The sequence below is a fragment of the Lissotriton helveticus genome, chromosome 5_1, assembly GCF_964261635.1.
Source record: "Lissotriton helveticus chromosome 5_1, aLisHel1.1, whole genome shotgun sequence".
Classification (NCBI taxonomy): domain Eukaryota; kingdom Metazoa; phylum Chordata; class Amphibia; order Caudata; family Salamandridae; genus Lissotriton; species Lissotriton helveticus.
In genome coordinates, this window is record NC_136065.1 from 1,785,103,559 (window position 1) to 1,785,130,208 (window position 26,650).

The 26,650-nt window shown below is 48.5% G+C and overlaps 1 protein-coding gene across 3 annotated transcripts in view; it reads right to left on the bottom strand.

The window, feature by feature from the left end:
• Positions 1 to 26,650, bottom strand: part of TANC2 (tetratricopeptide repeat, ankyrin repeat and coiled-coil containing 2) — a 2,511,073-nt gene that overhangs the window by 2,110,044 nt on the left and 374,379 nt on the right. For all 3 annotated transcript variants that reach the window (XM_078645079.1, XM_078645080.1, XM_078645078.1), the window contains exon 3: positions 12,286 to 12,340. The gene's annotated coding sequence lies outside the window, so the exon portion shown is untranslated. The remainder of the gene's footprint in view (positions 1 to 12,285; positions 12,341 to 26,650) is intronic.

Here is a 26,650-nt window from a genome sequence, read left to right on the forward strand (position 1 = left end):
CATCTTTCCCGAGTCGGCTTCCCCCGAGAAGTCGTGAGTGATCGGGGGTCCAACTTCATCTCGAAGCATATGCGGTCCCTATGGCAACAGTGCGGGGTCGCATATAAGTTCACCACCCCGTATCACCCCCAGGGGAATGGACTAGTGGAACGCTTTAACAGGACACTGAAGGGAATGATCCAGGGCCTAGAAGAGCCCCTCAGGCGCAAGTGGGATGTCCTGCTGCCCTGCCTCCTGTTCGCCTACCGAGAGGTACCCCAGAAATCCCTGGGGTTCAGCCCGTTCGAACTCTTGTACGGACACCCGGTTCGAGGCCCCCTTAGCCTGGTCAAGGAAGGCTGGGAGACAGCAGTTCGAGATGCCCCACCGGATGTCTACCGGTACCTCCTGACACTCCGCAGCCAGACGCGGAAGTTTAGGGAACTTGCCGAGGCCAACCTGGAGGCCAGTCAGGAAGAAATGAAACGCTGGTATGACCAGAACGCCTCGTCCATCGAGTTCGAGCCGGGCCAGCAAGTCTGGGTCATGTCCCCAGTGGAACCGTGTGCCCTCCAGGACAAATGGACGGGGCCCTTCAAGGTGGTGGAGCGCAAGAGCCCCGTCACCTACCTGGTAGACATGGAGTCCCCCAGGAACCCCCTCCGGGTTCTACACGCTAACCGGCTCAAGCCGCAGTTTGCACGCACTGAACTGAGTCTGCTGCTGGCGACCGATGACGGAGCTGAAGACGACTCCGAACCACTACCAGATCTCCTCAGCACCACCGAGAAAGACGGCTCCTTCGAGGGGGTCCGGCTCTCCTCTACCCTGACCCCAGAGCAGCAACAAGACTGCCGGAAGCTGCTGGGGTAGTTTGCGGATCTGTTTTCCCTCACGCCGGGGGTCACCCGGTGGTGTGTCCACGATGTGGACACCGGAGACAGCCCCCCTGTGAAACAACGAGCTTTTCGAGTGCCCGACCGGGTTCGGGCCTGCATCCAATCCGAGGTGGCCAAGATGTTGGCCCTGGGGGTAGTCGAACCCTCCAACAGTCCCTGGGCCAGTCCCGTTGTGCTGGTCCCGAAAGCCGCTTCCCCCGGAACAGCGCCCGAGCTTCGGTTCTGTGTTGACTACCGAGGACTGAATGCAGTCACCAGGACCGACGCACATCCCATCCCCAGGGCGGATGAACTGATCGATCGCCTAGGGGCCGCCAGATACCTCAGCACCTTCGATCTCACGGCGGGGTATTGGCAGATCGGCCTTACCCCTGGAGCACAAGAGCGATCGGCCTTCTCGACGCCAGATGGCCACTATCACTTCAAAGTGATGCCCTTCGGCATGAAAAATGCGCCGGCCACCTTCCAGAGACTAGTGAACCAAGTGCTGGCCGGACTAGAGGAATACAGCGCCGCCTATCTAGATGACATTGCCGTGTACAGCCTTCACTGGAATGAGCACCTGTCCCACCTCTGGGAAGTCCTGACGGCCCTCCGGCGGGCCGGACTAACAATCAAAGCCAGCAAATGCCAGATAGGCCAAGGGTCCGTGACCTATCTAGGACACCAAGTGGGGAGCGGTCAAGTAGCTCCCCTCCAACCCAAGGTAGACGCCATCCGGGCCTGGGAGCCCCCGGTCACCCAGACCGCCGTCCGAGCCTTCCTGGGGCTCACCGGATACTATCGGCGATTTATAAAAGACTACGGGAGCATTGTGGGGCCCCTCACCGAACTGACCTCAAAGAGATTACCCCAGAAGGTGCACTGGACCCCTGCGTGCCAGACAGCATTTGAGACTTTAAAGACTGCCATGTGCACCGCCCCTGTGCTCCAGGCCCCCGACTACAGCAGAGAGTTCGTAGTCCAAACCGACGCCTCGGAGCACGGCATCGGGGCGGTCCTGTCACAAGTTAACCCCGAAGGAATCGACCGGCCTGTGGCCTTCATCAGCCGACGCCTCCTGGCAAGGGAACAGCGGTGGAGCACCATCGAGAGGGAAGCCTTTGCCGTGGTGTGGGCACTCAAGAAGCTCCGGCCTTACCTCTTCGGCACCCACTTCCGAGTCCAGACCGACCACCAGCCCCTGCGTTGGTTGATGCAGATGCGGGGAGAAAACCCGAAACTGCTGCGCTGGTCCATTTCTCTGCAGGGGATGGATTTCACTGTGGAGCATCGCCCCGGCAACGACCACGCCAATGCCGACGGCCTGTCCAGATTCTTCCGCCTCGGCGAGGAGAATCCCCAAGAAGATGGGTGACTCTCCCCTGCCTTCAGCTGGGGGGGGACGCGTGTTGGACCCGGCCTCATGGCGTGGTCCTACCCCTCCCGCATGGCGGGCCCAGGACAACATCAGCCCTCCTCCGGACCTCGGGCGGCCCCTTCGGCCCGACCCGGCACGCCCCAACACCACCGATCCGGCTACCATCCCGGATTCCCATCCTCGGCCTGACCCCAGCGTAGGCCCATCACGACCGAAGCACGAGGCTGTGCCCGACTCCATCTTGGGCCCACCACGTCACGACCACGCGGCCTCGGCCCAAGCCGCGGCCCAAGCGCAGCCCAGACATCGAGGCACCAAGGTCCACCCAGGTGGTCGAGTGGCCACTCGACAGATCCCGGAGGGAGAGGAGTTTCGATGGCCCTCCAGCCGTCCCCGGACGCCTGGTATCGATCGCCCTCCGGCCTCCCTGGGCGCTGGCTCCACCCCCCTGCAGGGTGTCTGGACACCATCATCCCGGCCCCTCCGGCCCCCAGGCGCGAGGGTCCGGACATCAAAGGACCTCCGTCCTATATCTGGGCCAGTCCCGGAGTAGGACGCCAGTTGTATCCTGGACTGGAAGCCCTGCTGACGCTGTCACGGCCGACACCAGACGAACTCATCCGTAACCCAACAACTATCTGAGAGCCTGCTGGCGCTGCCGCGGCCTGCCTTGTTGAACCACCTGAGAGCCTGCTGGCGCTGCCGCGGCCCACCTTGCTGCCCCCATCTGAGAGCCTGCTGGCGCTGCCGCGGCCTACCTTGCTGAACCACCTGAGAGCCTGCTGGCGCTGCCGCGGCCTACCTTGCTGAACCACCTGAGAGCCTGCTGGCGCTGCCGCGGCCCACCTTGCTGAACCACCTGAGAGCCTGCTGGCGCTGCCGCGGCCCACCTTGCTGCAACCATCTGAGAGCCTGCTGGCGCTGCCGCGGCCTACCTTGCTGAACCATCCTGTTAGCCTGCTGGCGCCGCCGCGGCTCGAACCTCTCGGAACCCCCCAGCTCGAGGATTGAGAGCTGTGCGTAGGGTATCCCTTCCTCCACCCAGAGTAAGACTGTCCCGCTACCTTACCCCCCTTGTCCGAGACTTTACGGATCCCACGATCCCGCTGTATATACTGCCAAGAGCCGCAACCGTTACTACTTATAAAAGCTTGAGAACTCGACCTCCTGCGTGGTGTCCATTTGTAGTGTTGTGGTTACTCTGTTGTACGATCCTAGGAGGGGCCCTCATTCAGGAGGCCTCTCGGCAACGCTCGGCTACTTCTCGACAGAAGGGTTGACCTAGGGGTGGTCAGTCAGACCTCTTCTGCCTCCCCCGGGTCGCCTTTCTAACAAGTAGCCATTAGAAAGTGTTACCTTAGCGAGTGGGCAATTTTTTGTGCGCTTGCATACTGTGGGTTGTAGTTCAAGTACCACATTTACACAGTTCCTGCCAACATATTTGGTTGGTGCATAGGGAGGTTCCTGCTTCTTTTGCACTGAGTGCTTCAGCATCAATCGTTCTCTCCACTGTGAGGGTGGATGCCACATGTATGTATGAATGTGGTATTTGTATAGTGCCCACTCAGCCGAAAAGGAAAGGAGCACTGGACAGGGTGCAACACCAGGATAAAGTCAACAAGTGACTGTAGTGGTAGCGGTGTTCTGAAAGCAGATGTGGACTATTAATGCGTGTATGTGAGAGTGAGTATGAGTGTTAGGCTGCGTGCGGTGGTACATCATTTTATCACCAAAGAAGATTATGCTAAAAAACAACCAAACAGTAACTTTCTGAGAAAAACAGTACACATTTAAATCATGGGCAAGAGTCTTGGGCATCGAGCAGCTCCGAGAACATTTAAGAGTGTGGAAAGACATAAACTTGTCATAGGTTTTGACCTGCCATGACTCATTCTTTCAGTGGCCACTTCCCCCCCCCTTTATGGCTTTACTGATTAAAAACCCAGAGATTAAAAACCTGTTCAGCAACCTCGGCGCACGCAGTCAATAGAATTGCCAGAAAGCAAAAATAACTTTATCTGATCGATCCCAAAGTTCCCGATGAAACACATTTTTTTCCAGAATTAGCATTTCCTAAGATAAGTGTCACTGTCCTTACTAAATAACATCTGCTGCAGAAAAAAGTATATATATTTTAACATTTCATGTTTTTTTTCCTAAATCTTCATTTGAAAAACAGTAAAGAACATTTATGAGGGATGTGCTTGGAAAGCTGCAATGTTTAGTACAATTTTAACGAAACAGTCTTTTTTCAAAAAGAGGGTTTTATTCTAATTGCCATTTGGTTTGCGGCTCTGTTACAATCTATTGAACTATTTATCCTGTAACCGAACTGATTTGTAAATTCCCTGACACATGTGCCTTTCTGATATCAAATATTAGTGATTTGTCCTTAATGCTTGGGGGATGAAATTAGAGCATTGGTGAAAGGAAGAATTCACTTTATTTTTGGCAGATTTACAAAGAGTGAACTTTGCTCAAGGACATGAAGGCGCTTCACAAAAGACACAGACTCTGCTACTTTGTTCGGCACAAGGAAATTTGTCAGGATTCAAAACTGCTTCCTGATGTTACAGTGTTGAAAGCTGTAGCAACAGGGCCACTTCGCCTCCAAATTAGAAATATACACCCACCTCCACATCTGACAAAAATGTGATCAGAGAACTAAAAGGGAAGTCTGTTGTAATGGGCACCCTTTTTTAGGTCTCACCTGCTAATGCGCTTGCGCATTGCTGGCGAGATATATAGGGGATTATCCAGAGCTTAACTAAACTGGTGATTTCATGCAGTGCACGTGGACACAAGCACGCGCATTTCCCCACATCAAAGCCATCAGCCTCCCTCCCACAGGCTTCCCCAGCGTGCGCAGTGCGCGCTGGCCTCACTTCCTCCCCCCTAATTGCTTTATTTGACGGCCGCCAGGCCGTGAGCTGCATCAAAGGGTACGGCTCCCCGCCCCCTGCTTCACGGACGCTTCTCTGGCCACCAGTAGTTGGGTACTTCCTATGCCGAGAAATGCAATGTTGGGAGATCGCCCGCGTTCACTTTTCATTTCCTCTTCTGCAACTTTCACGGCCGCCAGGCCGTGTCTCGTTTTAACTTGTGTTCTCCTCCCCCCAGTGTACTTTTTTAAAATTTTAAACTTGTTTGTCGCCCTTTCGTTCTCCACCCCTTGCTCGCATTTTTATTCACGGCCGGCCGTACTTTCACTTTCACGGCCGCCAGGCCGTGTCTCGTTTTAACGTGTTCTGCCCATGCTTCTGATCCGTCCAGACTGTGCTGCTGGTATGGCCTCTTTTTCTGCGTTCTCGCTGCCTGTAGCTCTCCTAAAAGTAGTTGGGTACTTCCTATGTCGAGAAATGCAGTGTTGGGAGATCGCCCGCGTCCACTTTTCATTTCCTCTGCTGCAACTTTCACGGCCGCTAGGCCGTGTCTCGTTTTAACTTGTGTTCTCCTCCCCCCAGTGTACTTTTTTTAATTTTAAATTTGTTTGACGCCCTTTCGTTCTCCCACCCCTTGCTCGCTTTTCACCGTGCCTCCCCCCACCTTCTCCTGGACAGTCCCCCCCCCAACCCGGTCCTTCCCTCCTTTACTGGCAATCCGACCCGATGACCTGTAGACTGGCCCATTATTCAATGTTTTCTACTGTTGGAAGTCTGCAGCATATGGTCTAATGTGCTCTGCATTTCTTTCAACACTGATGAAGTTTGCATCAGAACTTCAAGGCAAACGCTGTATTTAGCAATAACGTTAAATTGACAAAACCCCTGCTGCTGAGTTCACTGGCGTGCTTTCCGCCCTCCTCCTCGCATGACGTTACCCATCCGCATAACCACCAAGCCCATGCGACCTTCGCCCGCTTGAACCTTCCGCTCCCTTTAACTGCACTTTTCTTCTACCATTCAACCTCCATCCCACCGCGACTTTGGTCCCCCGCTGCGTCATCCCGACCCCCCCCCATTCTGTGCCCCCCCCCCCGCAGTCCGGACGCCCTCCGCCTCAATGTTTTTTCCAACCCTTTATGTAGTTTCGCATACTTGATCGGCTGTGAGTTTGTGTCTTCACAACCTCGGGGTGCAAGACTTCCGTCGGGGAACACTGTTGGTCTCATTAGAATGTAAGGTCCAAAATACAAGGGAAAGCAGAACAATTCAATTATTTAGTCGAGGGCGCTAAGGGCATAGTAGTGAAAAAAGTTTATACACGTGTATCTGTTGTTTATGAATGCCACCTACATCCATGCGACGGGACAAGGGCTGCAAACTGCGTGAGGTGGCGCTTCAGGTGGCCACAACGTATAGCGTTTCATGGCAGATTTCCAAGCGCTGTAAATTCAAGCGCATCAATCATCACTCAGCACCACCACATCATCACTTGTTCAAATATGTTCTCTCAATGTTTCAAGCTTTATTACAAATGACACAAAAAATGTTAAATAATGCTATAGGTGTCACATTTGCAAATTCTATAAATATTGGCATTTACAATAACAAAATTAAAACTTAAAAAAATCATTAGATTTATAAGACCAATAGCTCCAACTCTTCTAATGTGAGACCTATTGCATTTCCTTTTTTTTTTTTTTAAGTATTTTTATTAGATTTTTAGCACATTTTTCCCCCTAAACCAGGGGTGTGGAGCACATCACTACTTACAATCATACTTCCTAAACAACACATCTTCAAAAGCTCATCAATCATAATTTTCTACAGAGACATATATACAGAGAAACATATACAATACATACAAGAAAAATAAAATAATGTCCAATAAACAGTTAGCCCTAGCCTATAGCAGAAAAGAAAGCACTAGACTTAATACAAGCCTGAGAGACCCTTCATCGTATACCTCTAATCAATCCATCCACCTAAACCCGCATAATGACTTATGCTTCCTCCTTCCAATTTGATATTGGCTCCCATATTTTCAATCCCAGCTTCCTCCCCTTTTTACCTTTTCTAGCATAGATTGCCTTTTCCAAATTATATATGTTTAAGATCCTGGCTAGCCACCGTTGAAATGTCAGTGGTGCCTGGTCGAGCCACGCTGAAGCGATGCTTAATCTCAATACAGCCATTGCTACAAAAATAAAATAGCATTCTTCTCCCTGAATACCATCTGAGTTCACCCCGAGCAATATTATCGAGGGGGTTAAATTAACTGTTAATTTTAAAGCTCCTTGCACAAAATTCTTTATTTCTTCCAGTATCATGGATAAATGCGGGCAGGTTGCGAATATGTGTACTATGTCAGCCTGAAGACTTCCGCATCTTGGGCAGTTAATTCCAGTAACCGCCCCCCATTACGCAATTTTTGCCGGGGCGTAGTAAAGGCGATAAAGTGTCTTATAATGCTGTGCCTGCAGTGCTGCAGAACATAGAACATTCTGGCCCAACTCTAATGACATTTTAAAACATTCCACTTCTACCTCCAACTTACTTGTCCAACTTTCCCCCCACTTATTCATATCGTCTTGTCTTGATTTGATTAGTTCAGCATAGAACGTTTTAATTGTACAAGTGACTCCCTCCTGTACCACCTCCAGTATGGCATTCTTCTCAAATCCACTAGGACCCCCCCCCTTTTATTTGCCAGAAAGCTTCTTACTTGAAGGTACTTAAAGAAATGTCTTGTTTCTATACCGTATTTTGCCTGGATCTCAGCCAACTGTATCATACCCTGGGAGTCCATCACATCTCCAACCCTCATAATTCCCTTTCTCTGCCATATCGCAAACACTGCATCAGAAAAAATATCAAGAGGAAATGCTGGGTTATTCCTCATTCTTGTATAACTGTTAATTTTCCCCAAGCCGTACTTTTTACTAAAGGCCTTCCAGATACTATATGCTGCCGTAATGGTCTTAAACTGAGTCCTCTTAAAATAGGCTGTATCAAAATGTCTTAGAAATATATTATTTACCTCCTCTCCCATCAAAAGACCATATATTGCTAATGTTCCTAATTCATCCTCCCCCTCCGCCTCCGCTCCACCTATCAGGCCAGCCATATATTATAGGGCAGCGGCCTAGTAATATAGGAGACCTATTGCATTTCCAATGCTTGTTTCTCCCAGGAATGTAGCTCATGCTCTTTGCCATCTTCCTCCGTCAAAATCTTTTTTACGCCCCACCACTTTCTAAATTCACCATCTGCCACTGCTGATAGGGCTGCTCAAGATATGAGAACCATTATGTCACTAATAGCCAGACAGTTGTAAAATAAAAAAGCTATGACAAGGATAGGCAAAGATTACGTAATGGATAGCAACAATATTGTCAAGTATGCCTATGATATTTATTCTATTTATTATTCATTTCTTTTTTATGTAGCACAGTATATTCAAAGTGGTGTAGGCACGATTTACCAATAAGCAGCAGTGGACATAGACGTCTCTTGCAATGCATAAAATGCTATATAATAAGGATTGGGACAGAAACAATGAGTGCATTGTGAAACACACATACACATATTGAATTCTTGCTGATAAACATGAGTAACATAAACCTGTAGAAGCACTTAGAGCAGAGGGCTTAAAAACAATTTGAGAAAGGGGGTGAGGTGTAGAAAGGAGGAAGAAATAGTCTCTGGAAAATCCAGTGTCTAAAAATCAGGTATAAGAGTTAGAAAGGGAAGAGATGGAAATGAAACGTGTTGAGAAGCGAAACATTGAACAGATAATAAGAGCACAGAGAGCACGATGCACAAAGTGGGAAAGAAGAGGACAATCTAAAGAAGAGAAGTCAAAAATCTGGTTCTTGAAAAGTATGTTAGTTTAAGCAAGAAGGAAAAGAAGATTAAAACAAGTATAAATAAGGATATCTATACCATAAGCTTGAGGATCACATGATAACAAGTGATTGGTGAGTAAGAAGTGTGTAGCAACAGAAATTGTCTTAAGCGTTCCGATGGAGATTGAGCACAAGAACTGTAGTTTTTAGAGTTCTCTTTTATCCCATTCCCCTTTGCTACCTCTGGCCCTAATATTACCCCAATCTATTTGGTCAATATTGGGGTCAGTAAGAGACAGAAAAGAGCAGCACTCCCAATGCATTCTGCCGACAAAGTTAGTGCAACCTGAGAAATCCACTGTGCATATCACAATCATGCTGCAGCACCGTTCTGCTGCAGGGTATCACCTGCCCTGTACCCCAATAGCCTATTGCTTCATGTCCCTTTCCTTGTGCTAAAAGATTCCCTACCACTTTTACTTTAGATGCTGTCCTTTTGAGGTAAGGTTTCCTTCACCCTCAAGTCTCGATGTGATGCAAAATAATTCCATTCCTTACAATAACCCTCAAATTAATAAACGATCCACTTTTCCTGTCTCTCGTCTCCTCTCAGGAACTCAGCATCAACACCATGCCTTAAATTAACATTATCCAAGCAACCTGAGTTGGTACATTTCTCCTCTCTCAACCTCTATCTGACAACATCCTACACTCCTTTCCTGCTTAACCAGACTGTCATGTCTACCAATGTACGCTTTTCCACTATATCAAGAAGAAAAATACCGTAATTATTTGACTTCCAAGTCACTGCGTGTGGTCTTATTACTGAAAACACATCAATAATTATTACAAAAACTGAGAAAAGACTGGCTGGGAGCTCTGGTATGTAATAATTGCTTAGCTACTGATTCAACTAAATCAGAGGTCTCTTCATCTACCCTAAAGGCCTGTTCACCTTTTCAAAAGATCTTTGAAACTAAAGATCCTCAAAGCATGGGCTGACAAAGAAGGTAAACGTGTCTTAGTCAAGGTAAGTACTATGGCAACAGCACTGACACTAGGCTCGATTTATGCACCAAATCCGGGGCAGGAAAATAATAATTTAAAAAACGTATCCTTCGCTGCTGCCTCCATGCTCTCCCATCAGACTCTGGGAAGGCAGAGGCTGCCAGGCCAATCCAGACGCGCTGCTCTCATACTATGAGAGCAGCGCAAGGATTGGTCAGAGTAGCCTGCTCTGCCGCTCAGACACTGCCTTGTAACCAGTGGATTTTCTTCAACCCGGCTGAGAGCAAAGCTGGGTTGGGGAAATTTATTGTAGAGTTTTGTATAGCGCTAGCCAGACCCGAAGGTATCGGAGCGCTTCACAACATGGGTTAAAGCAACATATCTAGGAGGTCATACACACATTGATTCAAGACGGAATAGGAAGTCCTGAGTGATTAAATAATAAATACAGGGAAGGAAGACACTGAGTCACAGTAATGAGCACATGCCAGGAGGGGAAGAGGATTAGTGTTGGTGAGGCAGTAATTCTATCCAGCAAAGTGTAGGATTTTCAGCCGCAATTATCCATTCGGGAGAGACCGGTTAAGGCAGTGGTCTTTGAGTTGTCTTTTGAATTGTAAGGAGGGGGTAGTTCGGATAGGAACTGGGATGGAGTTCCAGATTTTGAGGGCATTTCCAGAGAAGGATCGTGTAGTGTTTTTTTTGTTTGCGGATTTTCAGCGGGATGAGGAGTAGAGTGTTGGAGCTTCTGAGGCTTCTTGTCTGACAGGCCTTCTTGAGTTTGACGGCCAGGTAGGCTGGTTTCCCTGTGTGGAGGGCTTTGTGTGTGAGGCAGGCCGCTCTGAAATTGTCACACATTTCAATTGGGAGCCATTTTAGCTCTCTGAGTGCGGGCGAGATGTGATCAAACTTCACTCGGGTGACCATTCTGGCTACTGCGTTGAGCGTAGATCTGAGAGGGGCTAGGTGGGATTTTGCTGTACCTGTGAGGGAGGCATTCCCGTAGCCTAGTCTTGAGAGCACCAGGGATTGAGTCGCTTGTTTGAGGTCGTTAGGCGGGATGAAGGGTTTCATTTTGTTGAGAAGCTTCAGGTTAAGGAAGGTTAAGGAAGGCTCTCTTGGCGTGTTCTTAATGTGTTTGGTCATGTCAAGTTTGGGGTCAAGGGTGATTCCAAGCGATTTTACAGAATCCGCCAGGGTGAGACTGACGTTTAGGGCGTTGATTGCTTTTAGCCATTCTGGGGGTTCTCCTCTTTGATAGAGATGAGGAGGATTTCTGTTTTCTCTTTATTGAGTTTCAGGTGGTTTTGTGATAGCCAGTGTTGGACATCTCTAAGAGTGTTGTTGAGTCTGTGAATATCATCAACTGATGATGTTTAAAGGGAGATCTGGGTGTCGTCCGCATAGAGATGGAAGGGGATGTTTGACTTTTTGAGTATGGTGGTGGGGGGTTCCATGTAGTTGTTGAACAGTTGAGGTAATAGAGCTGAACCCTGGGGGACATCTCTGCTGACGGGGTGAAGGTCTGATAAAAAGTTTCTAATCTGAGCTTCTGCAGTGCAGCTGCAAGTGGTTCCAAAGACGCTGCCAAACATATCTTTAGGGCTACAAAAATACCATGTCACTCCTCTGCTGAGAACATTGTAATGGCTCCCTAGCACTTTTCGCGTCATTTGTTGTGTCGGTTAGCAGGTCTGTGATCAGACCTCCCAAAAGGAAATGATCCTTAATTACTTACCTTGGTGCACCATGCGCGAGGACAATGATGGCCTACTGAATAGCCCTCCCTTTCTCAAGCAGTGCACCAATGAGGTTATTTTATGTATTCAAGACCGTTCTTCCTGTAACACTGTGTCCAGTTAGTTTCCCTCGAGTCCAAAATCTATTCGGTTTTGAAAAAACTTCAAGACTTACCTTTTCCAGTCTTCCCCCTGTTCCTTAGAGCTGCGCCGACCATCACTGTTTTTAAGAAGGAACTCAAGACTCATCTGTTCAATGCCCCCCTCTAACAGCTTGTTCAGGCCCGGATCCCTCACTCTTGCTGTCCAATCACTCACCGCGCCAGGATACCCCGTGGTAATTGAGCGCGCTATAAAAGTTTTAATAAACATAAACATAAACATAAACATAAACCTAACACTCATTAAGTGATATAGTGCCAAGAATGTATCTATGTATATACTATGCACTAGAAATATTACATTGACCCTAAAAACTGAGGCATGGTCACTACGGCATGAAAAGACACAACACATCAAAATCTACCTTAGAAATAGACAAGCATTTTTGTTGAAAATAAGTTACCCTACCTTGAAATATGCAGATGGGCTTTCTTGAGTACTACCCTCCATGCACCACAAATCTCTGTCAAGAGAAAAGATTCACAAAGTAAGAAACAAACATTTGGTGAAGACTACAGTTTAGCTCACTGTACATTTCATAGTACATGAAACGCATAAACATAAGCATTGGCTAAGGCAATAGGGCTTTCCTAAGCAAGAGCTATTGACTATACCAATATGTTTTAGCAATGTTTTACAATAGAGTGGCTGCTGTTCTGCATGGCTAAAAGTTAGCGATGTAAAGGAGAGTAGCATGGAGTGGAATGTCGTGAAGTGGAGTAGGGTGGAGTGTTATGGAGTGACAAAGTGTTGAGTGTTGCGGTGGGAGTAGAGTGTCATAGAGTGGAAGGGCGAAGAGTTGACTGGCGTAGAGTGGAGTACAGTATCAGAGTTGAGTAGAGTGTTGTGGAGTGGCATAGAACATCATGGAGTGGTGTAGAGTACCGTGAAGTAGCATGGAGGGTGTTGCGTAGAGCGGAGTGTTGTAGAGTGGCGTAGAGCGGAGTCGATTGTCAGAATGGAGTGGCATATATTACAGTGGAGTGGTGTGTCATAGAATAGAGTGGCGCAAAGCGGCATGGAGTGGCATAAACGGAGTTGCGTAGAGTGGAAGAATGTCATAGAATGGCATAGAGTGGACTATAGTGCTGTAGAGTGAAGTGGCATTAAATGGAGTAGTATCAATGAAGCAGAGATTAATGTGGCATTAAATGGAGTAGTATCAATGAAGCAGAGATTAATGGACTAGAGCATCAGAGTGGAGTATTGTGGAATGTCGAGTGAAGTAGTGTAAAGAACAGTGGTGCAGGGTAGATTGGCATTGAGTGCAGTGGCAAAGAGTGCAGTGACGTAGAGTAGCGTAGAATGCGTGGCATAGAGAAAAGCGGTGCAGAGTAGACTGCAGTGTTGTAGATTGCAACGGCAAAGAGTGGAGTAGAGTGGTGTAGAGTGAAGCGGCACAGAGTGGAGTTGTGTAGAGTGGCATACAGTAAAGTGGTACCGAGTGGAGTGGTGAAGTGTAGAGTGCAGAGATGTGTAGTGGCACAGAGTGGAGTAGTGTAGAGTATAGCGCAGCGGCAAAGAATGCAGTGGCATACAGTGCAGTCCTGCAGAGTAAAGTCACTGAGTGCAGGATTGTAGAGTGGGACGCGGTAGAGTGTAACAGGGTCATAGAATACAGTTGCGCAGAGCGGAGTAGATTGCAATTGTGTAGAATGTTGTGGCGTATACTGGCGTAAAGTGCAGTGGAGCAAAGCAGTTGGCATAGGTGCAGAGGCGTAGGGTGCATTAACTGAGTAAAGTGGTGTCGAGCGCATTAGCATAGAGAACAGTGGCATTGCGTAGACTGCAGAGGTGAATAGTACAGTGGGGTAGAGTAGATTGTTGTGGAGTGTGCAGGGTAGAGTATAGTGGTGCAGTGTAGAGTGCAACGCCATAGATTAGAGTGGTGTAGAGTAGAGTTGTGCAGTGTTAATTGCAGTGGTGTAGAGGGGAGTGGCACAGAGTGACGTAGAGTGCAAAGGCATATTTTTAGATAGTTTCAGAGTAAAGTGAAGTGGGGTAGAGTGGGGGGGTGCAGGGTAGAGTGGGGGGTGCAGGGTAGAGTGGAATGGTGCAGGGTTGAGTGGAGTGGTAGAGTAACGGCGTAGAGTGCAGTGTTGCACTGTTAGAGTAGAGTGGTGCAGAGCAGAAAGGCATAGAGTGAAGTTACATTGCTGCACAGTAGATTACAGTGGGATAGAGTGCATTGGCATAGAGTGCTGAAGAGTGGGATAGAGTTGTGCAGAATAGAGTGCAGAGGCATAAAGTGGCGATGAGTGGCATAGAGTTCAGTGGAAGAGACTGCATTGCTGCAGAGTATGGTGTCACAGTGCTTGCATTGGTGCAATTTTGTATAGTGAGGTAGAGTATAGTGGCGTACTGTGCCGTGGTGCAGAGTAGATAGGCATAGAGTGCAGTGTCATAGAATGTACTGGTTTTGAGTGCAGTGGCATAGAGTGCAATGGTGCAGAATGAAGTGGTACAGAGTAGAGTGAAGTGGCGCAGAGTGCAGTGGTATAGAGTAGAGTGTCCTAGAGTGCAGTGGTGAAGAAGAGAGCAGTGCCATAGAGACAGTGGTTCAGAGTAGATTAGAGTGGAGTGGCTTGGCGTAGACTGCAGTGGTGCAGGGTGGAGCGATGTAGAGTTCAAAGGCATAAAAGAGAGTGGCATTAAGGAGAGTGTGGTGTTGCAGAGTATACTGTCATAGAGTGCAGGTGTTTAGTAGCGTGGTGAGAGGTGCATTGGCATAGAGTGCATTAGCGAAGAGAAGAGTGGCGTGGAGTGCAGAGGCATAGGGTTTAGTGACACAGTAGAATAGAGTGGTGTGGAGTGCAGTGATGCAGAGTAGAATAGAGCGGTGTAGAGTGCAGTGACAGTACAATGGCATAGAGTGCAGTGGCAGAGTATAGTGATGTAGAGTGCAGTGGTGCAAAGAAGACTGGCGTAGAGTACAATGGCTTTTAGTAGAGTGGTATAGAGTGCATTGGCATAAAGTGCAGTGGTGGAGAGTGGAGTGGCGTTGAGAGCAGTGGTGAAGAGTGCAGTGGCATAGAGTAGATAATTTCAGAGTAGAGTGCAGTTGTGCAGAGTAGATCAGAGTGGCATAGAAGAGACTGGCATAGAGTGCACTCACCTACAGTGCTGTGGTACTGAGTAGAGTCCACTGGTGTAGAGTGCAGTGTTGCAAAGTAGGCTGGCGTGGAGTGGTGCAGAGTGGAGTGGCGTACTATTCAGTGGTTCATAGTAGAGTAGTGTGGGGTAAAGTACACTGGTATAGAGTGGAGTGGTCTAGAGTGGCGTAGAGTAGAGAGGTGCATAGTGGAGCGGTGCAGAGAAGAGTGGAGTGACGCAGTGTGGAGTGTAGTTGCGTAATGTGGAGTGGTGCAGTGCAGAATACAGTGGTGTGAAGTGGTGCAGAGTAGAGTGGGGTGGGGTAACAGAGCATGTATGGTATGGTAGCGAGCTGCCGTTACAGACAACACATCTTCAATTGAAATGACCATTACATTTACACTTACAGGTTTACTGAGTAAAAGTATACATTGCACAAATGATAATGTGAGGAAATATCATTAGCCAATGCATTTGCAATCTGTTGTGTGCGCGAAAAAAATAACAGCATAAAGACTTCCTCTAGCAGGCCCCCACATAAAGCTTCAAAGCTTCTCACTCTGAGGTCAGAGAATAGAGAGGTGTGGAGTCCAGAGATGCAGAACAGAATAGAGTGGTGCAGAGTGTAGTGAGAGGGTCAATGGCGTAGAGTGCAGTAGGATAGAGTGTAGTGGCGTAGAGTACAGTGGTGCAAAGAAGACTGGCATAGAGTACATCGGTTTTGAGTAAAGTGGTATAGTGTGCATTGGCTTCGAGAGCAATGGTATAGAGTGCAATGGTGTAGAGTGGCAGAGAGTGGAGTGGCGCTGAGAACAGTGGCACAGAGTGCAGTGGAATAGAGTAGATCATTTCAGAGTAGAGTGCAGAGTATATCAGAATGGCATAGAAGAGACTGACAGAGTACACTAGCTTACTGTGGAGTGCTACTGAGTAGACAACACATCTTCAATTGAAATGACCATTACTTGTGCACTTACATACAGTTTTACTGATAGAAGTGTATATTGCGCAAACGATAATGAGTAGAATTGTCATTAGCCAATGCATTGATTTGATCATCAGCACAGTTCATTTACTGACATTTGTAATCTGTTGTGTGCTAGAAAAAAATAACAGCGTACAGCCTTCCTCTTGCAGGCCCAGACATAAAGCTTTTCACTCTGAGGTCAGAGAAAGAAAAATAAACACCAAGCTCCCTGGAAGACATTGCCTGACATCTGACCTCTGTCTCTGAATGTACAGCAAATGTGACAAGATAAGAACACGATTTAAAGGCCCTTCTACAGAAAGCGGGTTTGTGGAAGAATGCAGTAAACAGGATTTGGGCAACAGGATGGCCGAGCTCGAGCTTGACAGCCTAAAACAAGTAAAGCCAGCAAATAGAAAGCCAGAAAATGTGAGTTACAAATTACAAAGCCAATAGTAAGCAACAGGCGTAATGCCTTTCTAGGTCAACTTTCTTAATGCTCCCTGTTGCAGGGATTCTGCTGAGTCACAGACCTATATATGCTTGGGATCATAGGACCTTAGTAGGCAAGGACTGAGTAATCCTACCACCAGAGTGCCCATGAGCACGGGACTGACTAGCTATAGCATCTCACTTGCCCTCCTACTCACTCACAGAGGAACAAGTCATTAGACACCCCAGAACAAAACACTCCTGACCCTCTCAGGAATCGCGGTTGCAGGACACACCCTTTCTCTCTCACACTCGTACTAGTCCACAATATGATCTGACAGAGACACAAGAAATTTTAAATGTTTATTCTAACTATCGTGCTCTAGTATGCAGTATACATGCCACAATAAGTAATAAATGCTTAACACAAATACGGTCAGCATAGTAAGTAGTCCATAGCTCATAAAAGGAGCTGTCATTATATAGGACAGGGTAGCCTAACCCCCTCCCCTACTACAGAAGCAACGTGATTAAATATCAGAAGATCTGTGGGTGTTGGCAGCAGACCCCATATCTTAGCATGCACGGATGAAAGTTCTACATCTCAGGAGCTGTAACGATCTTTCCCTGGAAAGATCCCTCTCCAAGTGTGCTGTTACCTATTCATGCATACCTATATGGCAGAAGTACGTGCTTCCAAGCAACAGCTGCATTTGTGCATTTTGTCTAGGTGCTGAGGCCTGACCAGAACAAAATAACACATGGCATTGTTGTTCGACCTTGTCTATAGTTTGCAGACTAAATCCCAAAAAAGAACAGAACTTAAAAACAACAGCAGCTTCTGTGTGAAAGTACATTGTGGCACAAACCAAAATACGTTTGTACAGTAATGTGTGCAAAGCAGAGGGCAGTCTGCAACGTGCTCATACTCTTTAGCCAACCAGACAGAACTGCGACCTAAAAGTGGCATCCTGAATTACACATGGAAGAGACTGATTGAAAGTAAAGGGACGGGCAAAAATGTTTCTTGGACAGATGTCTTCAACAGTGACAGGCAGTGACACTTGCATTTACTTGAAGGTTTCTAGAGATGACAACTTATATGTACTAATGAATCAGAGAATATATGGTAATGCAAAAATGTCAATTTCATTGGACTGGTATTACTGGTAAGATGGCAGCTTAATCAATGAGTTCCTCCACATTTGGGCAATAGCCATTCAATGGACTTCAAAATCCCCCATATCTTTGAAGAAATACCCTCATCAAAATACGATGCTTAGGTAGGAGGCATCCTCATGGGAATTCATTTTGCCTAGACAAGAAGAGCCCTTCCTATTCAAAAGCAACAGTATGTGTTTCAACTAACAATGTCGTAAGAGTGTGAGGAGGATCATTCATAGTAATATCCTATGAGGCTAGGCTAGAAGTTGAGAACAAGCATTTACAATGCAATGGTCTCGGCATCATTAAAGGTAGAGCTATTGGCATTGCTCATGACATTTTTTTTTCTTTAAATCATAAATAAATGGCATTGTCATTTACATTGTCAATACACACCACTCTGCACTCAACTGCACTCACCTGCACTGCACTGCACTCACCTGCACTCACCTGCACTGCACTAACCTGCACTGCACTCACCTGCACTGAACTGCACTCACCTGCACTGCACTGCACTCACCTGCACTGCACTGCACTCACCTGCACTGCACTCACCTGCACTCACCTGCACTGCACTCACCTGCACTGCACTGCACTCACCTGCACTGCACTCACCTGCACTGCACTGCACTCACCTGCACTGCACTCACCTGCACTGCACTCGCCTGCACTGCACTGCACTCGCCTGCACTGCACTGCACTCGCCTGCACTGCACTGCACTCGCCTGCACTGCACTGCACTCGCCTGCACTGCACTGCACTCGCCTGCACTGCACTGCACTCGCCTGCACTGCACTGCACTGCACTCGCCTGCACTGCACTGCACTGCACTGCACTCGCCTGCACTGCACTGCACTGCACTCGCCTGCACTGCACTGCACTGCACTGCACTGCACTCACCTGCACTGCACTGCACTCACCTGCACTGCACTCACCTGCACTGCACTCACCTGCACTGCACTGCACTCACCTGCACTGCACTGCACTCACCTGCACTGCACTGCACTCACCTGCACTGCACTGCACTCACCTGCACTGCACTCACCTGCACTGCACTCACCTGCACTGCACTCACCTGCACTGCACTCACCTGCACTGCACTGCACTCACCTGCACTGCACTGCACTCACCTGCACTGCACTGCACTCACCTGCACTGCACTGCACTCACCTGCACTGCACTGCACTCACCTGCACTGCACTCCACTCTGCACTCACTACTCTGCACTCACTACTCTGCACTCACTACTCTGCACTCACTACTCTGCACTCACTACTCTGCACTCACTACTCTGCACTCACTACTCTGCACTCACTACTCTGCACTCTGCACTCACTACTCTGCACTCTGCACTCACTACTCTGCACTCTGCACTCACTACTCTGCACTCTGCACTCACTACTCTGCACTCTGCACTCACTACTCTGCACTCTGCACTCACTACTCTGCACTCTGCACTCACTACTCTGCACTCTGCACTCACTACTCTGCACTCACTACTCTGCACTCACTACTCTGCGCACTCACTATTCTGTGTACTCACTACTCTGCACTCACTACTCACACTCTGCACTCACTACTCTGCACTCACTACTCACTACTCACACTCTGCACTCACACTCTGCACTCACTACTCACTACTCACACTCTGCACTCACACTCTGCACTCACTACTCACTACTCTGCACTCACTACTCTGCACTCACTACTCTGCACTCACTACTCTGCACTCACTACTCACTACTCTGCACTCACTACTCTGCACTCACTACTCTGCACTCACTTCTCTGCATTCTGCACTCACTACTCTGCACTCACTACTCTGCACTCACTACTCTGCACTCACTACTCTGCACTCACTACTCTGCACTCACTACTCTGCACTCACTACTCTGCACTCTGCACTCACTACTCTGCACTCACTACTCACTACTCTGCACTCACTACTCTGCACTCACTACTCTGCACTCACTACTCACTACTCTGCACTCACTACTCACTACTCTGCACTCACTACTCTGCACTCACTACTCACTACTCTGCACTCACTACTCTGCACTCACTACTCACTACTCTGCACTCACTACTCACTACTCTGCACTCACTACTCTGCACTCACTACTCTGCACTCACTACTCTGCACTCACTACTCTGCACTCACTACTCTGCACTCACTACTCACTACTCTGCACTCACTACTCACTACTCTGCACTCACTACTCTGCACTCACTACTCACTACTCTGCACTCACTACTCTGCACTCACTACTCACTACTCTGCACTCACTACTCACTACTCTGCACTCACTACTCTGCACTCACTACTCTGCACTCACTACTCTGCACTCACTACTCTGCACTCACTACTCTGCACTCACTACTCTGCACTCACTACTCACTACTCTGCACTCACTACTCTGCACTCACTACTCTGCACTCACTACTCTGCACTCACTACTCTGCACTCACTACTCTGCACTCACTACTCTGCACTCACTACTCTGCACTCACTACTCACTACTCTGCACTCACTACTCTGCACTCACTACTCTGCACTCACTACTCTGCACTCACTACTCTGCACTCACTACTCTGCACTCACTACTCTGCACTCACTACTCTGCACTCACTACTCTGCATTCTGCACTCACTACTCTGCACTCACTACTCTGCACTCTGCACTCACTACTCTGCACTCTGCACTCACTACTCTGCACTCTGCACTCACTACTCTGCACTCACTACTCACTACTCTGCACTCACTACTCTGCACTCACTACTCTGCACTCACTACTCTGCACTCACTACTCTGCACTCTGCACTCACTACTCTGCACTCACTACTCTGCACTCTGCACTCACTACTCTGCACTCACTACTCTGCACTCACTACTCACTACTCTGCACTCACTACTCACTACTCTGCACTCACTACTCTGCATTCTGCACTCACTACTCTGCACTCACTACTCACTACTCTGCACTCACTACTCTGCACTCACTACTCACTACTCTGCACTCACTACTCACTACTCTGCACTCACTACTCTGCATTCTGCACTCACTACTCTGCACTCACTACTCTGCACTCACTACTCTGCACTCACTACTCTGCACTCACTACTCACTACTCTGCACTCTGCACTCACTACTCTGCACTCACTACTCTGCACTCACACTCTGCACTCACTACTCTGCACTCACACTCTGCACTCACTACTCTGCACTCACTACTCACTACTCTGCACTCACTACTCACTACTCTGCACTCACTACTCACTACTCTGCACTCACTACTCTGCACTCTGCACTCACTACTCTGCACTCACTACTCTGCACTCTGCACTCACTACTCTGCACTCACTACTCTGCATTCTGCACTCACTACTCTGCACTCACTACTCTGCACTCTGCACTCACTACTCTGCACTCACTACTCTGCACTCACTACTCTGCACTCACTACTCTGCACTCACTACTCTGCACTCACTACTCTGCACTCACTACTCTGCACTCACTACTCTGCACTCACTACTCTGCACTCACTACTCTGCACTCTGCACTCACTACTCTGCACTCACTACTCTGCACTCTGCACTCACTACTCTGCACTCACTACTCTGCACTCACTACTCACTACTCTGCACTCACTACTCACTACTCTGCACTCACTACTCTGCATTCTGCACTCACTACTCTGCACTCACTACTCACTACTCTGCACTCACTACTCTGCACTCACTACTCACTACTCTGCACTCACTACTCTGCACTCACTACTCACTACTCTGCACTCACTACTCACTACTCTGCACTCACTACTCTGCATTCTGCACTCACTACTCTGCACTCACTACTCACTACTCTGCACTCACTACTCTGCACTCACTACTCACTACTCTGCACTCACTACTCTGCACTCACTACTCACTACTCTGCACTCACTACTCTGCACTCACTACTCTGCACTCACTACTCTGCACTCACTACTCTGCACTCACTACTCTGCACTCACTACTCTGCACTCACTACTCTGCACTCACTACTCTGCACTCACTACTCACTACTCTGCACTCACTACTCTGCACTCACTACTCTGCACTCACTACTCACTACTCTGCACTCACTACTCTGCACTCACTACTCTGCACTCACTACTCACTACTCTGCACTCACTACTCTGCACTCACTACTCTGCACTCACTACTCTGCACTCACTACTCTGCACTCACTACTCTGCACTCACTACTCTGCACTCACTACTCTGCACTCACTACTCTGCACTCACTACTCTGCACTCACTACTCTGCACTCTGCACTCACTACTCTGCACTCACTACTCTGCACTCTGCACTCACTACTCTGCACTCACTACTCTGCACTCACTACTCTGCACTCACTACTCACTACTCTGCACTCACTACTCTGCACTCACTACTCTGCACTCACTACTCTGCACTCACTACTCTGCACTCACTACTCTGCACTCACTACTCACTACTCTGCACTCACTACTCTGCACTCACTACTCTGCACTCACCACTCTGCACTCACCACTCTGCACTCACTACTCTGCACTCACTACTCTGCACTCACTACTCTGCACTCACTACTCGGCACTCACTACTCTGCACTCACTACTCTGCACTCACTACTCTGCACTCACTACTCTGCACTCACTACTCACTACTCTGCACTCACTACTCTGCACTCACTACTCTGCACTCACTACTCTGCACTCACTACTCTGCACTCACTACTCTGCACTCACTACTCTGCACTCACTACTCTGCACTCACTACTCTGCACTCACTACTCTGCACTCACTACTCTGCACTCACTACTCTGCACTCACTACTCTGCACTCACTACTCTGCACTCACTACTCTGCACTCACTACTCACTACTCTGCACTCACTACTCTGCACTCACTACTCACTACTCTGCACTCACTACTCACTACTCTGCACTCACTACTCTGCACTCACTACTCTGCACTCACTACTCTGCACTCACTACTCTGCACTCACTACTCTGCACTCACTACTCTGCACTCACTACTCTGCACTCACTACTCTGCACTCACTACTCTGCACTCACTACTCTGCACTCACTACTCACTACTCTGCACTCACTACTCACTACTCTGCACTCACTACTCACTACTCTGCACTCACTACTCACTACTCTGCACTCACTACTCTGCACTCACTACTCTGCACTCACTACTCTGCACTCACTACTCTGCACTCACTACTCTGCACTCACTACTCTGCACTCACTACTCTGCACTCACTACTCTGCATTCTGCACTCACTACTCTGCACTCACTACTCTGCACTCACTACTCTGCACTCACTACTCACTACTCTGCACTCACTACTCACTACTCTGCACTCACTACTCACTACTCTGCACTCACTACTCACTACTCTGCACTCACTACTCACTACTCTGCACTCACTACTCTGCACTCACTACTCTGCACTCACTACTCTGCATTCTGCACTCACTACTCTGCACTCACTACTCTGCATTCTGCACTCACTACTCTGCACTCACTACTCTGCATTCTGCACTCACTACTCTGCACTCACTACTCTGCATTCTGCACTCACTACTCTGCACTCACTACTCTGCATTCTGCACTCACTACTCTGCACTCACTACTCTGCATTCTGCACTCACTACTCTGCACTCACTACTCTGCACTCACTACTCTGCATTCTGCACTCACTACTCTGCACTCACTACTCTGCACTCACTACTCTGCATTCTGCACTCACTACTCTGCACTCACTACTCTGCACTCACTACTCTGCACTCACTACTCTGCACTCACTACTCTGCACTCACTACTCTGCACTCACTACTCTGCACTCACTACTCACTACTCTGCACTCACTACTCTGCACTCACTACTCACTACTCTGCACTCACTACTCACTACTCTGCACTCACTACTCTGCACTCACTACTCTGCACTCACTACTCTGCACTCACTACTCTGCACTCACTACTCTGCACTCACTACTCTGCACTCACTACTCTGCACTCACTACTCTGCACTCACTACTCTGCACTCACTACTCTGCACTCACTACTCTGCACTCACTACTCTGCACTCACTACTCTGCACTCACTACTCTGCATTCTGCACTCACTACTCTGCACTCACTACTCTGCATTCTGCACTCACTACTCTGCACTCACTACTCTGCATTCTGCACTCACTACTCTGCACTCACTACTCTGCACTCACTACTCTGCACTCTGCACTCACTACTCTGCACTCACTACTCTGCACTCACTACTCACTACTCACTACTCTGCACTCACTACTCACTACTCTGCACTCACTACTCACTACTCACTACTCTGCACTCACTACTCACTACTCTGCACTCACTACTCACTACTCTGCACTCACTACTCTGCACTCACTACTCTGCACTCACTACTCTGCACTCACTACTCTGCACTCACTACTCACTACTCTGCACTCACTACTCACTACTCTGCACTCACTACTCACTACTCTGCACTCACTACTCACTACTCTGCACTCACTACTCACTACTCTGCACTCACTACTCACTACTCTGCACTCACTACTCACTACTCTGCACTCACTACTCACTACTCTGCACTCACTACTCACTACTCTGCACTCACTACTCTGCACTCACTACTCTGCACTCACTACTCTGCGCACTCACTACTCTGCGCACTCACTACTCTGCGCACTCACTACTCTGCGCACTCACTACTCTGCGCACTCACTACTCTGCACTCACTACTCACTACTCTGCGCACTCACTCCTCTGCGCACTCACTCCTCTGCGCACTCACTCCTCTGCGCACTCACTCCTCTGCGCACTCACTCCTCTGCGCACTCACTCCTCTGCGCACTCACTCCTCTGCGCACTCACTCCTCTGCGCACTCACTCCTCTGCGCACTCACTCCTCTGCGCACTCACTCCTCTGCGCACTCACTACTCTGCACTCACTACTCTGCACTCACTACTCTGCACTCACTACTCTGCACTCACTACTCTGCACTCACTACTCTGCACTCACTACTCTGCACTCACTACTCTGCACTCACTACTCTGCACTCACTACTCTGCACTCACTACTCTGCGCACTCACTACTCTGCGCACTCACTACTCTGCGCACTCACTACTCTGCGCACTCACTACTCTGCGCACTCACTACTCTGCACTCACTACTCTGCGCACTCACTCCTCTGCGCACTCACTCCTCTGCGCACTCACTCCTCTGCGCACTCACTCCTCTGCGCACTCACTCCTCTGCGCACTCACTCCTCTGCGCACTCACTCCTCTGCGCACTCACTCCTCTGCGCACTCACTCCTCTGCGCACTCACTCCTCTGCGCACTCACTCCTCTGCGCACTCACTCCTCTGCACTCACTCCTCTGCACACACTCTGCACTCACTACTCTGCACTCACTACTCTGCACTCACTACTCTGCACTCACTACTCTGCACTCACTACTCTGCACTCACTACTCTGCACTCACTACTCTGCACTCACTACTCTGCACTCACTACTCTGCACTCACTACTCTGCACTCACTACTCTGCACTCACTACTATGCACACTCACTACTATGCACACTCACTACTATGCACACTCACTCTGCACTGTGCACACCACTGATATCATGGAATCTTCCACCACACTTTCTAAAACTCTATAGTCCGAAGCATAATAGGCACAGAACCAAAAGAAGGGTAGACATTGCTTAAAATAATATTATTGTATTTATGGGAAGCAAAAGCGAGACTGTGAAATATGCTGAATATCAGTTTGTTACGAATCAACAGAGTGGAGTTAGAGAACCAAGAAATAGTAATTTAGAATCCGGGTTAGAAGGAGTAGTAATCACAAGCTGAGGATCAACGGGCGCGAAACAGCGTGGTGGGCGCGCAGGAGACGCAGCGTGAGCGTGCACATCAGCTGAAGATCACCGGAGAAGACACCGAGCCTGCCTGCTGCCATGACTGACCCGCTGCAGAGGGAAAGAGCCCGGTGAGTGGGGGTAGAGGGGGGCGGCAGAGAGGGAGTGGGCAGAGAGGGAGGGTGGGTGTGTGTGTGTGCGTGCGTGCGTGTGTGTGCGTGCGTGTGTCTGTCTGTGTGTGTCTGGTGTGTGCCTGCCTGCCTGCCTTTGTGTGTGCGCGTCCACAGACCCTGGTCGGCTCGTGCACCGCTCTGTACTCCCTTGCGAGCTTACTCGGCGACAATAGTTCTCGTTGCCGAGACCTAACAAAAAAGAGTCACTATGAAGCAGAGCACATCCAGCTATTAAAAAAACAAAAATCCTCAGGAAAAATGACAAGGCATAAAAGATTAAGATTTTGTATATGTTTTCACTGTGAGAAAAAAATCCTGTTGAAATAATAGGTCTTACATGGTAACCTGAAAACGTAAAGGGTTTCCTCATGCCCTTAAATGAGGCTTTTAGTCATGTTATGGGGAAGGCTATTGCCCACTTCTCAAAAGAGGGCTTATCCGAACTGTCAACGATAAAGTCAGATCGAGTTATCACATAGACTGTAAAAGAACACTTGACTATGTGAACCAATGCACTAGTACAATTCTTAAAGTTTTCAATCAAAGAGTGAATTCTATACAGGGCTACAGGAGACAAGCAATTCCACCCTGAAACATAAGCACTCATACTTGTTCTTGAGACATCTGATGTTCATGTAAAGGTCTCCAATACCTTCGGGTCGGGTGTGCACTATACTTGAATGCAAAACAAATGTATAGTGACACAACTCAGTGTGGTATTCCAGCTAAAGCGGTCCCTTTTCCACCATGCACATTTTTATCAAACAGACCACCTTATGGGAGACAAATACAAGAACATGATGCAATCAACATGACCTCACTAGTGCAATTGTGCCTTCTCATGCACATTAATAGATCTTGCCGTCCTGTATTATATATGGCATATTAACAAAAAACAAGATTTCCAGTTAGAGATTGTATTGAAGTCTCGGAGTTCAGCGGTAAATGCTAACGAGAAGTGGGAAATTCCTAAACAGCGTGAGAGTCAACGTGAATTAAACTTTTTAGAATCATTGAAA